Raw genomic sequence first — 13,644 nt, forward strand, 5'->3', positions numbered from 1 at the left:
TCTCTGCTGACCTCATGGCTGTGGTGTGCTGTGGGAGGCCGTTCTTGCACGTGACTGAGATATCTCCCTGACTGGGTGTGGCTGACCATTGACCTGTAAACCAATCACTGACCCTGACTTTGGAATGCTGTCTCCCTCCACCTTCATTGGATGGAATTTTCCCCTGAATTTTTTGTTTCCCAGTAAAAGCCCACTCTCTGGAGTGCTCCCTCCTCTTTCCTGCTCTTGTTTAAACCTCGCTACCCGCCAGGTGGCTCAAGGCAGGAGCCAGGAAGGGCTGTCTCTGAGCTGGGCAAGAAAAAGGTAAATTGAGTTTATGTGTCTTTATTTTGATCTCACTAGTTAACTCCTATGTTTTGAACCTCTAGTATGAAGCTAGCGTGCCGGTTGCTTGGCAGAGTGTGCCTGGTGTCTGGGAATATTTCTGTGCAAGTGCATAGGATTCTTAACTGGTATGGTAATGCCTTGTATGAAGAGGCTATTTGGAAGAGTCTTATCAGCTTTGACTTTGATCTCAGACATTTAGCTCCTGAGGATAGAGGAATTCACATGCTTGACAACCACAATGTTTCACTAGCTATGCTACTCCTGAATCTCCCCACATAACAGGAACTTTAAATAATGGACTTTCTTGATCACTACACAAAGCTCCTAACATTGCACAAGGCAACTGTGGAAAAGCTGAATGAATAAAAAGAATAATGCTTGTGTAATCTTTAATCAGACATAGCTCAATTATGTGTTATGAGTGTCTTCCTCACATGCACAAGGCCATTGGTTCAATCCCCAACACCACACACACAAACACACACATACACACACAAAAAAAATATTGCTGGCAACTCTTTAGATCTGCTGCAACACTTGATCCCAGCTATTTGTCTTCATAATTTGCATATGCAAATCTTTATTTTCTGATACTCTATCACCCTCACCAGAACTGAAGTCTGGCCATGCAGGAGGTGGCATTGTTGGATAGAGTAATATGTATATAAGATTAAGTTGGTTTATTGTGTAAATCCTCTATTTCCTTACTTATATTCTGCCATTTGCTGTATTCACTATTGAGAATATAATATAGAAGTTTCTAAGTACTGTTGCAGATGTATTTCTCCCTTCATTTCTGTTAGCTTTTGCTTTCTATATTTTGGTAATTTGTTCTTAAGGTATCAAATGTTTGTAATTGTTTATCTTCTTTTATTAATATATTATTTCCTTATTTTTCTCTTCTAAACTTTTTTGATTAAATGTTTACTATGTCTTATATTAGTGATTACTGTTAAGGATAGATTTTTGTCATTTGCTATTGATTTTATAGGTACTTTATCAATTTTTGTCTCTCACATTTTACTTTATTTGTTTTTTTTTTATTTGGTTGAGTTTTATTGTTAGATTCCTTCTTGTTTCTTTTGTGTACATTCTAAGGCCATTTACTTCATGACCATCATATGTATTACACTTATTATTATGAAGTTATAGCATTTTAATTTAAATTAATGCCAGCTTAAGTTCAATAGCAAAAGTCTTGTTCTCTTTTTCTGGGTGTGGGGGGGACATGGGGGATTAGAAATTGAACTCAGGGGCACTCTACCACTGAGCCAAATCCCCAACCCTATTTTCTATTTTATTGAGGGACAGGGTCTTACTGAGTTGCTTATCACCTTGCTTTTGCTAAGGCTGGCTTTGAACTCATGATCCTCCTGCAACAACCTTCTGAGCCCATGGGAATACATGCATATGTCATTGCACACAACCCAAGTCTTGTTCTCTTGTAGCACTTTCTCTACCCATTTTCGTTGTTGATGTAATAAAATCATGTTTATATATTATGTCCCCAAAGTAGTAGCTATTTTAAATCCATTAGTATCTTAAAAGACAAAGAGTTATAAATCTTTGTTGTAATGATACTAGATTTTATTATTACCATATATTTCTCTTTATTGAGATCCTTATTGACATAACTTTGGGTTACTATTTACTGTTATTTCATTTGGCCCTGTAAGACTTCCCTGAACATTTCTGATTAGATAGAACTAGTGGTAACAATCTCCCTCACCTTTCAGTTATCTGGAAATGTCCTATGTTCTGAGACTTTACTTGGAGCAACAGTTTTGCTAGATATAAAAATTTGGGTTTACAGTCCCCCCACCCCTGCCACTTTTGGTGTTTTGAATATATAGGCCGACTTTCTTTGGTCTTCAAAGTGTCTAATCAGAAATCTGTTAACAATGTTATTTAGGCTCCCTCTTCAATGGACAGTTGTTACTAATTTGTATTTTGAAAGTTTGTTTGGTCTTCCAGAGATTGTCTCACTGTGGATCTCTTTGAGTTTATTTTACATGGAGTTCATTGAGCATCTTGGATGATTACATTTGTATGTATTGTCAAACTTGGGAAGTTTTCAGTTATTACTTCTTCAAATATTCTAAGGCTTCTTTATCTTCTCCTTCCAGTACTGCCACAGTGTACATGTTCCTTTGCAGGATGGTACCTTAGGCACTCTTTACTTTTCTCTAATATTTTTTATGTTTCCTCAGACTTACTAATTTCAATAGTCTCATCTTTGAGTTCATGGATTAATTTCTACCCTCAAATCTTCCCTTGATTCCTTCTGGTTAGTTTTTTTTTCTTCAATTCTTGTAGGTTTTCATACCCAAATTTGCATTTGGTTTTATTTCAGTTTTTCTTTTTGATATCAATAAAGTTGATGAAAAAATATATGCTTTTCTTGACTTTATCCACATGTTATAGTTTTGTGAACAATTTTAAGACCATTTAAAAGTCTTTATCTCGTAGATCCACTCTCAGTCTTTTTTTTCAGGAATAGTTTCTGTTGGTTTATTTTTCTTCTGAATAGACCATATTTTCTTTGTGATTTGATGTTGTTATTGAAAAGGGGACATTTTAACCCAGTTACATGGTAACACCAGAAGTCATTTTCACCTCCTTACTCTACATTTGCTGCTTTTTAATTATTTTTAATTTTTTAAATTATTGTAGACAGTCTCCATGCCAAGGGCCAGACTGAGGAGTGAACTTGTCTCCTTAGGTTTTACTTAGCCTGCATCTTTGCTTCGGTTTATTATGCCTTGCCACTTTCTAATTTCCCCATATATGCAGTTGCTTTTGAATGTCCTAGTCTTTAATATTTGGGTTTCAAAAGATGAAATGAAGTATAATGAAAAGAGGAATGCCATCAAGTTTTTAAATCTCCCTTGCAACAATAGGAGGAAGTGCAAGGACAGTGTCTACCTTTCTCTCTTCCACACGTCTATGATTAAATACAACAATCATCAGTCAGAGCACAGATCCCTGATATTTGGAGGACAGGGTTCTTTCCTGTCCATTCTGGGCATTACAAGCTTTGTGCAAGTTGTTCTAATAATGTGTGTGTAGCTACCTGCTCCTGCGCTGGGAGTGGAGATGAGTAGCTCTCTCTGTGCTGACACATATTGGCCAAAATTAACCACAGTTTGCAGTCTGTGCCTTCCCGTGAAAGTTTTTAAGGCTCCAATAGACTCCTGAATTTCCAAATAGTTACATCAGATAGATTCTGTAAGTGAAATTATCCAGTGATTGAGGAGACAGAATCCTGGTGGTCACTACTCCACCATATTTCTAGCTTTACAGTAAATATTCATTTCTCCAAACATCAATTTCTCAAATTATATAAAGGAGAGATGACAATGGAGGCAAGAGATGCTCACTCAGTATATTGGATAAAATTTCATGTTAGGATGTAGAGCTGGGATTTAAATCCAGGAGGTCTGTCTCCTGATCCCACTGCTTTTATTACCATGTTGCACAACATCTCTGGACGACCCTTCATGTATTTTGAGAAGTTCTTTGATAATCTGGCTTTTACTTTATTACTAGAAAAGTGAAGCTTATTCATATTTTTAATTACATGCAAGAGAATTTATATTTTAACAGGTGATGTAAAATCAGTGACTATTCCATAGTCTGGCTGTCAAATCTATAGGAAATGCTGTTCAGTTGAGCAATGAGTTTTTCATGTTAAGACTATGAAGTTGTGAAATCTGTTTATTTTTCTTTTGAATCTTTTTATGTGTCAGCTGCAATGCTGTTTGAATCAAAGACATTTGATTATCATCTATGTTCTTTCCTTAATCTGAAAGGAGAGCTTTGAGGAATATTGGCAGGCTTGCATAATAGACTATTTTGACATTGGCAAAGTTTTGCAACAGGAGAGAACTTGCAACTTCTCTGATCTGTGGTTGTTAAAGCAAAATTCAATGCCAGATTTGGCAGGGATTTCAAAGTATTTTGCTCCATCAACTATCATTTCCCTAAAAAGCTCACACCATCCTTTTTTATTCCAAGAAGGCAGAATAATTCATAATAATATAAAAGTCCATAATAGACATCCTTCTATATGAAAAAAGGGTTATTAGGAAAAATATATGCATAATGTATGTGCATGTGTGTGTGTGCATGTGTGTTCTAAGCAATTCAGCTGTTAAATAATGTGTCTCCTTTCTTCTTAGTTGAAATATAAATTGACTTACCCTAACCTATGGAAAGGGATTTGAGATAGGAAGCCAGGAAAGGCATTAGGTATATACCACTCATTTTATCCCGTTTTCCTTCAGATCACCCACCTTGATGATGCTTCTTGATTTCAACACTTTTGTGATAATGGTTTACTGGAAGCCTTCAGTGAAAAATTATGTGAAATTTTAAAATTTTAAATTCCAACTTCATAAGCACTCTCCTACTCTTCTTTCTCTCTCTCTCTCTCTGTCTCTCTCTCTCTCTCTCTCTCTCTCTCTATATATATATATATATATATATATATATATATATATATATATATATATTTATTTATATATAGGTGCATTTTTAATTTCTAGTGTTTGATATCAATATCCTTTTTCTGCATGATATAAATATCAATTTTAAAAAGGGTGATAAGGGCACTGGGTTCAATACTCAGCACCACATGAAAATCAATAAACAAAATAAAGATATTGTGTCCATGTATAACTAATTTTTTTTTAAAAAGGGTGCTGATTTAGAATTGACTAGTCTAATGTTTCTAATTAGCTCATTTTCAAAATGGATTAGAAAAATCTATTTCCCATGTTCTATTAGTTACCATTGTAGGAAGCAAAAAAAATTTTCATTAACAAAAATAATTAAAGCTATAAAGTAAAAATTCTATAAATAATTTGCAAATGTGTGTGTTATGGTTTAGATCTGGAATATCCTCCAAAGCTTGTGTGTTGAATTCTTGGTCCCCAGTAAGGCAATGTTCAGAGGTGTGGCTTTTAGAAAATGATTGGTATATGAAGTCTCTAACTTCATCAGTGGATAAATCCATTTTATTGCTTAATAATTTGAATGGACTACTGGGAGATAAGAAAAACTGTATGCAAGTGGAGAATTGTTGGGGGCCACTACCAAATCAAGATGGCACCTGGCAGTTTGCCAGGAGGAGTGGTTTGTGAGGCAATGCCACTGAGCCATTAAGATGGTGGGGATTCCTTATTGGCTGATTGCTGTGTCTGGATGATGCTAATTGAGTTAAGCTGTGTGTAATCAGGTATATATATATATATATATCTGTTGTTCCGCAATAAAGCAATTCCCGCTTCAATCTTCAAGTTGCTTGTCACCTCCTGGTTATTTTGCCCAGCCAGGCTGCGGCAGAGAATGGATGAAAGAAGTAGATCACTGAGGACATGCCCTTGGAGACAGTATCTTGCCCCCCAGTCCCTTCCTCTCTGACTCTTTTTGCTTCTCAGCTGCCATGAACTGAACAGCTTTGCTCTACCATGATGTTCTGCTCAGGCCAAGAACAATGGAGGCAGATGAAGACAGACTGAAACCTCTGAGTCTGAGAACCAAAATGAACATTTCCTCTTCTAAGTACTCCCTGCCCAGATATTTGTTACAGGTAAAAAATGCTGAATAACACATTGTGTATCTGAATGGTAACCTTAGCCTTTTTCCATAGCAGAAATTACCTTACTTTCATTTTTTTTTTTGTAGATCCATTTCCATGAAATGCAGCAACATTTAGAAAACATCTGTTATTCAGATATGGTAGGAGATTCTTATTAGAGCAAGGTTCTATATAGTTGTAGACTTGAAATTTCTGCCAGATGTATTGAAGAGAAGTGGTAATTTTCTAATTCAAAAAAGCATACAGTTTAAATTGTTTTCAAAAGTATTTGAGTAAAGGGAAATAGTTATCAAGTAGTATCAAAATAGCTTTTGAAATAGTTATCAAGTAGTAAGCAAGTCTTTGATTTCTCCATTATTTTAGAAGATGATTTAAAGAAGTGTAATATACTCAGGAGAACACATTTTGATTCCAGGTTGATTCCATTGTGTGTGCTTAGCATTTGCTATTCCAGTAAATCTAAGTACATTGAATGACCTAGGGAGCGTAGTCCATAAAATGTCACCTCCTAGAGAAAGTAAACAGTAGCCAAGGGAGATATTTCATTCCTCAGAGTCTAAGCAAAGAGTGGGAAAAAAATCACCATGAATAGCAAGAATCCAGCAGAAGACCAAGAAGTTGGAGAAAACAGTGTTGGAAGCAGAAGGTACTTAAATTGGAAACTTGTTGGCTGCCAATTAATACAGTCCATGTTAGTGGCTAGGGATTAGAAATAGTTTAGTAGCTTAGGTCTTTAATATATTTAAAATATTTCCACAGATCAAAGTGTTTTAATTGCTCACAACATGAGTATGTAAATGTGTTAAGTGCACATACAGGGGCTGGAGATGTGGCTCAAGCGGTAGCACGCTCGCCTGGCATGCGTGCGGCCCGGGTTCGATCCTCAGCACCACATACAAACAAAGATGTGTCCGCCGAAAACTAAAAAATAAATATTAAAATTCTCTCTCTCTCTCTCTTTAAAAAAAAGTGCACATACAATATTCTTATTAAAAACTGTGTAAAACCTGTAAAATATACAATTAATATATGTTTTAAAAAAAATTGTGCAATTTCCTATGGATATGTAAAAATCTTTATGACACAATGAGTGTCCTCTACTTATACATTTCAATGTATATCACTGATATTTATAAAATTCAGTTTGATAAATTTTTAAAGTTTTATTTTATGTTTTGAAAATTATAAGATCAAGGGTAAGAAGAATTGACTTGCTAGCATTTTACCCTAGTCAGTAATCAATGTATGCCTCATTGATTTCAGTGATGAGTATAGCACAGATTACCCAAAAGGTTTATTGTGTTAAATGGGAGAGAATATGCAAAAGGTGCCCAATAAAGAAACAGATAACAGGAGACCTTTAATAAACTTCTGTGTCATTTTCTTGTCCCATTATTAACAATTGAATATTATAAAAATTAAGCATTTTAATGGCACACATTTTTCAGGAACATTACATCTAATGATTTCCTATACAGAAGGAAAGAGGGAAGAAATATTCACACATTTGTATCTTTCCCTCTGAGCAAAATGTTTTAAGCATGTGCCTTATTTTTTTTCAAGACTATATTAATGACACCTGCATGCTAGCATTAATCAATGTAAAACATCACATTTGATCAGTTTATATGTATGTTCACAAAGATTCCATTTATATATGTTATGCAACTTTACAAATTAAGTATATTTTCTCCATGAAAAATACATATTTAGAAAAGATCTGTTTTTAATTTTCTTATTTGTTTTAATTATACATGACAGTAGAATGCACTTTGATACATCATATATAATGGAGTATAATTTCTCTTTCTTCTGGTTACACATGATGTAGAATCTCACCAGTCATATAGTTATATATGTACATAGTGTAATAGTGTCTGACTCATTCTACTATCCTTCCTACCCCTACTTACCACCAACTCCCTTCACTCCCCTCTACCTTAATCTATCTCCCAAAAGAAGGCTTGGTATTTTCTTCTAATAATGACTTCATAACAGGTGTGGTATTACAAAGTTTAGGTACCAAATTGGATTATCTAATATAAAAGAGACCATTTGATCTGAAAAGATAACTACTGACATTCAGCCAACCCAGAGTTTAGGAAAATTCAATATCAAACTGAGAAAAACCTGATTTTAAATAATGTAACAACCTAAAGTCCTCACCAAAATGATAAAGGTATTCTTGTAACATTAATCACATTTAAAAAAAATATATAGGACCCTATTACTATTTTTAATGGAAACTTGAGTTTATATTACAAAGTGAATTTGCCAGAAACCTGCAACTGTAATGTGGCAGAACTGTCCACAAACCTTGTTGTTGAACCAATGGATTCTTGGGATTAACTGTTCTTTCTACTTCTAATGAGTGTCACCTTATTCCTCATCTTTCTTACTTTTATTGACAAGAAAAGTGAGAAGTAAATAACCCCTAATATCACATCATGAATCAGACAACTTACCTATAAATGCCTTTATGATTAGAGCTATATCCTCTTGATTTTTGAAAGAGTATATCATTCTTTTGACCCTAAGATATTTATGTCAATTGCCATGAAAACATTCTTGACAGTAAAATCAATTATGGTCTGAAAAATGTTTAAATGGTACTGACAGAAATGCTATCAATCCAAAAATTATGACCACAGTAAAAGGATACCACTTGTATATAATATTATGGGAAATTATCTCTGCCTGGAAGATTAAATATTCTTGTAGGATTTAAGAATTAAGTGAGCCTAACAAAAGACCGAAGGAAAAGTAAATTAGATTTCTATTTTAGCTTGTAGCAGTTAACGTGCTCTGAACAATGCAACTAACATCTTAATAAGCAATTACAATGGAGCTTTGTAGTAGGTTAAAGGTGTTTTCTATAAATAATGTGTTGAGATCAATTAGCATTCCTAATGAAATATATAGAGCAATTCTAAAGGACATAAACTGAAATGTGTAAAAACAGGGGGAATGTAAATTTTCTAGAAGGGATTTAACATATTTATTTTGGAACTATACCAAAGATTTCACCTCCTGTGAGCAACATCTGAAATCATGTCAGTAAGAATCAAATTAGGTATATTGTCTTTAATTGGGTTATTATGTATGTAAAAAGCTTTGGAAGAATGGACTTCTATAAATATATTTTTGAAGTTTCGAATAAGTGGCCAGTGCCAAAATTTACATTAGGGACAATTAAAATAAATACAAGTGCTGTGGAAAAGAATGCAGGTGTGAAGATTTGTGTAAAAATGGCAAAGTCTGCAATAGAAGCAACAATTAAGAGAAAAGTTACCAAAAGTCTAGATCTACTTGCAGAAGCAAACTCAAAATTTTTAAATTCTACATCCCATACATTCTAGAAGTTAGATAAAGAGATAAGATCTATAATACTTCCATAATAGACCACAAAGCCAATATGTCCATGAAATCCTAATACAGAGATCCACTTTTTGAATTGTGGGACAGGGGGAGAGATGGAGGAATGAATTAAAGAGTGAAAGCAAGAGGAGAAGCAGGAGGTAAGAGGAAGGGAATAACCCAGGAGACAGAGAGAGAAGAATTACAGGAGAGGAGGAAAATGTAGGAAAGAGGGAAAAGGAAGAAGAAAGGAACAATTTTTTGGAAAAGTAGTTTAAAAATATTTTTTATAGCCATGGTTCCCTTTGAGGCAGGATGGGATCCATGTCTTTGGAAATTATATTTACTTGATTTCTAGGTAGGATCTTACTTGTTCAAAGATGAGAACTAAGATTCGGGCTTTATTTTTTTTTTAATTAAAAGCCAGAAAAATATTTTATTTAAAAATGTATTTTATTTTATTAAACCACAGAATAATATTTTAAATTCTAGATAAAGTGTTTGGTAGGTTCTGTTAGGTCACATTTGTGTGATCTGGTTCACTAATATGACTCTAATTCTCTCTCTCTGTGGGAGAAGAAAAGATCCTTTGTTGTCAACCCTGCCAGAGAAAGAAGAGTCCTGATAATAACATGAAGGTATTAGCTGAAGTTTGGGTAAATATGCTTTTCAAGTTCAGGATATAACTATTTTAAATCTTATACTAAATTTACTTCTTGTGAAATCATTTTATTTTTGCCCTCCCCTATATAATTTACATCATAATTTGTATAGCCAGTTTAAATTACGTTTACTAGTATATTCTGCTGTGATTTTTCTTCTTGAATATTTATATATTTATATTTTGAAAATCTGTTAATTATTCCACATCTTGTACAGAATTTTTTGCATATAGTTTAGGTACTTGAATTTCAGTAAAATCATTAACCATGTCTGATAGAAATATTTTTATTAAATAAAAATACTTTTATTAAATAAAATTAAAAGTATCCATTGTCCCATTCTTCCTTTTACATCATGCACCTGCCACTGGACCCATGATAGTGCCTCTTTAAAGTTGTCCTTGTGTACACTAAACTTCAGATTATTCAGTTTATCTATTTATTCATTTTTATTTTAATAAATGTTAACAATAAATATTTATTAATAAAATAAGACTTTAAATAAATAATTTTTTATTTAATGAATTCGTACATTTGTTTTGTGATTTGAGGATTGACATTAGGCATTATAGAAAGTATACGCTGAACATTTAAAGACATACAGAAGAAACCTTTTTCATTGTCGCTAATCAATTTTCTCATTTTCTGCAGAGTTCACTTCATACCCTCTGGTACATACAGAGTATAACTTATGCCATGTTTGTAATGGAACTTGCATATACGATACACCTTAAGTAAAGTTTGTTTTACTATAAGGTATGCCTGTAACTGAAGAGGGGGGTTGTAGTTGGACACAACTTTTACATTTGCAGGTTTTGCTTAGTTAAGAATATTGTAGTCATTTATAGAGCTTTTGGCACTTACATGTTGATTAGTCTTGCAAAAAGCCACTCATAAAAATGAACTGTATTCCTTCTGGAAGGGTAATAAAGGATTCTGTAGCGTCAACTGTCAATTAACTGTATTAATAACAGAGATGTAACACTAAAAATTTCCAGGTAATCCTTAGACATTATTTTAACAAATAATTGGAATTTTTCCTCTAAAATTTACTCCAGTACAAAAAGCAAAATTGAATAGCTTGAATTTCTCTGAATGTAAGTGTGCTAATGAAGGGAGAAATGTGGAAAGTCATTTGGCAGAAGGCAGGAAGAAAAGTCAATGGCTTAGATAATTTACAAACTGTATAATCAGTTCTCAAAGAATCAAGAGTTCACTGTCTCTCTTCTGGCAAGACATAGAAAGAAAAATAATATTTATGTTAAGTAATAGGTCTAGAAATGCCATTTATTTCATAATTTTTGTTAATTGTGCTAATTGTTTTTGAAATTAATCAAATTATGCTTATATAAAAAATTTTAGTAATAGTTTCCAGAAGGCACAACATTTTTTGGGAATAAATCCAGCTTTGAAAGTCCTTCATTCCAGTATCAGTGAACACTAATGTCATATATTACCTCAGGTACTCCAAGTTAACTTGACTCATTGAACATCTCTTCTAGGTTTTGATAACTACTAAACTGAGGCACCAATTTAAAATATTTCTCTAGAGAAATGTGTAATGTGTTTTAGGGAGAAAATAATTGTATTTAAAATAAAGTAGGTAAGTTTTATACAAGTTATCAATAAACAATATACTTAAGGATCAATAAATTTACCAGTTGTTAATTACTTCTCGTAGAGAAAACAGTCAATCTTTGGACCACTCAATATTTGAAATGTATCTAGTGGGGAAGTATTCACAAACTTAGGGACTTGCAATGAGAAAACATGAAGTAAACAATAAGAAATTACACAGAAATGTAGGAATAAATTAGAAGGCATTCTTAAGAATTGAATGAATTCCAATAAACTTTAGAAAATCTGAGATTCAAGAAATGAAATTCAAGTTGGAAGAAGAAACCATATGGAGTCAATTGATGCAGAGATTTCAGTATCATGAACTTTAATGGGTAATGACTTTCTAACATGGAAAAAAAACCTTACTTTTAATGTTAAAAACTTGATTCTGACTTAGATTTGTAATTCATTAACTAAGTAACCCAAAATGGTCTGTGTCTACATTTGCTCATTGACATAATGCAATATTTCTTGTGATAGCATTAAACTTTGACACTCTGAATGAAAGGTAACTACAACATTGCCTGCAGCTAATAGATATTATCTGATCTGTAGAATATAGATAGTCATTAGTGTAAAGTAAGTGGATATCAATGTGAAAAATTCTCTGGATAAAGTAACCTTTGAAGTTAGAAGAAGAGATAGAATATTATTCGCCATAGTCCAGAAATAAGTAAATGTGGTAATATGAAATGCAATAGCTGATATAGAAAAAATTTTGTAAACCAGATGATAATATTGAATCTGAAAACATTAGTGAGAACTGTTCCATGTTCACCCAGGAGAAGGTGTTTGCAGATAGTTTTAAAAAATCACTCATACCCCATTAGAAAATATATAGGTAAGCCTAGGGGTGATGGCTCTGTGGTACTACCAGGTACTTATGGAAAGCACATAAATGTTTCTGAAGTTAAAATGTAGCTTCTAAACAATCTAATTGGAAGGAACAAGAAGAGATTAAAAAAGCACCACTTTTATATTTATTGGAAGATACTGAAAGGGTTTAAGTAGCTGTTTGTGTAATGTTTTAAAAATAAACTTTTGAAGAAACAAGACTCTATTAAACTTGCTTTTATTTTCAAAAACTATTATTTGACAAGGCAACAAGACAATCACAATAATTCACATCAAACACTGGGTTGACAACTAATGTATCGATCAAGTATCTGTTAACTATATCAGTAGATCTAAATTTTAAGGTATTGATTTTCATGCTTCTAAAAATAAAACCACAAACAATAATATTAGAATAATTAAATGAATATTTATTAATTAATTACACACTGTGATAGAAATTGAGAAAATGATGTTCATCTTCCCGGTACAGGTGAGGGAGCTCCTAGAGAAGTAACATGGCCTGATCACATTTCCAGCACATATATATCCATGGAGACACAATATGAGACCAGTATGGTTCCAGAAATATATCTACAAAACATTTGAGAAAGAAATGAAGACAATGCTATGCACATTCTTCCACAGAACAGAAAATGTAGAATAGTTTTTAATTATTTTTATGAGATATGTATAATTATGGCTCCAATTGATGAGAATATTATAATTCAGAAAATTATAAGCCAAATTCATAAATGAACACAGATGAAAAATCTTACACAAAATCTTAACACATCAAATATAATAGTTTATGTTTGGATACTGTGATGTCACAGTTGGTGTTTTCTTAAGAATAAAAAGTTAACATTTTAGGCCTAGGGATATAGCTCAATGTTAGGGCACTTGCCTAGCATGTGTGAGGGCCTCAAGTTCAATCCTCAACACTGCAAAAAAAAAAAAAAAATGACCTAACATTTTAAATCAATGTATTTCTTCACATTAGCAATATAAAGATAACTGAATCGTCACAATAGTTCAAGAAAAAACATTTAACAAAATCAATCAAATTAAATATCCAGTATCTTTAACTATTTATAAAACTAAAATAGATTTAGTCTGATAAAAAATTAACTACAAAAAGCAACATTCCTTAAACAATATGCTTCTAAACATACTTATTTGTTGGATTTTGAAATATTTCCTTCTCACATTCCAAATGAGAAAAGAGAATTCCCATTGCCA

Source organism: Urocitellus parryii, chromosome 1, assembly GCF_045843805.1.
Source record: "Urocitellus parryii isolate mUroPar1 chromosome 1, mUroPar1.hap1, whole genome shotgun sequence".
In the NCBI taxonomy this organism is placed as follows: Eukaryota; Metazoa; Chordata; class Mammalia; order Rodentia; family Sciuridae; genus Urocitellus; species Urocitellus parryii.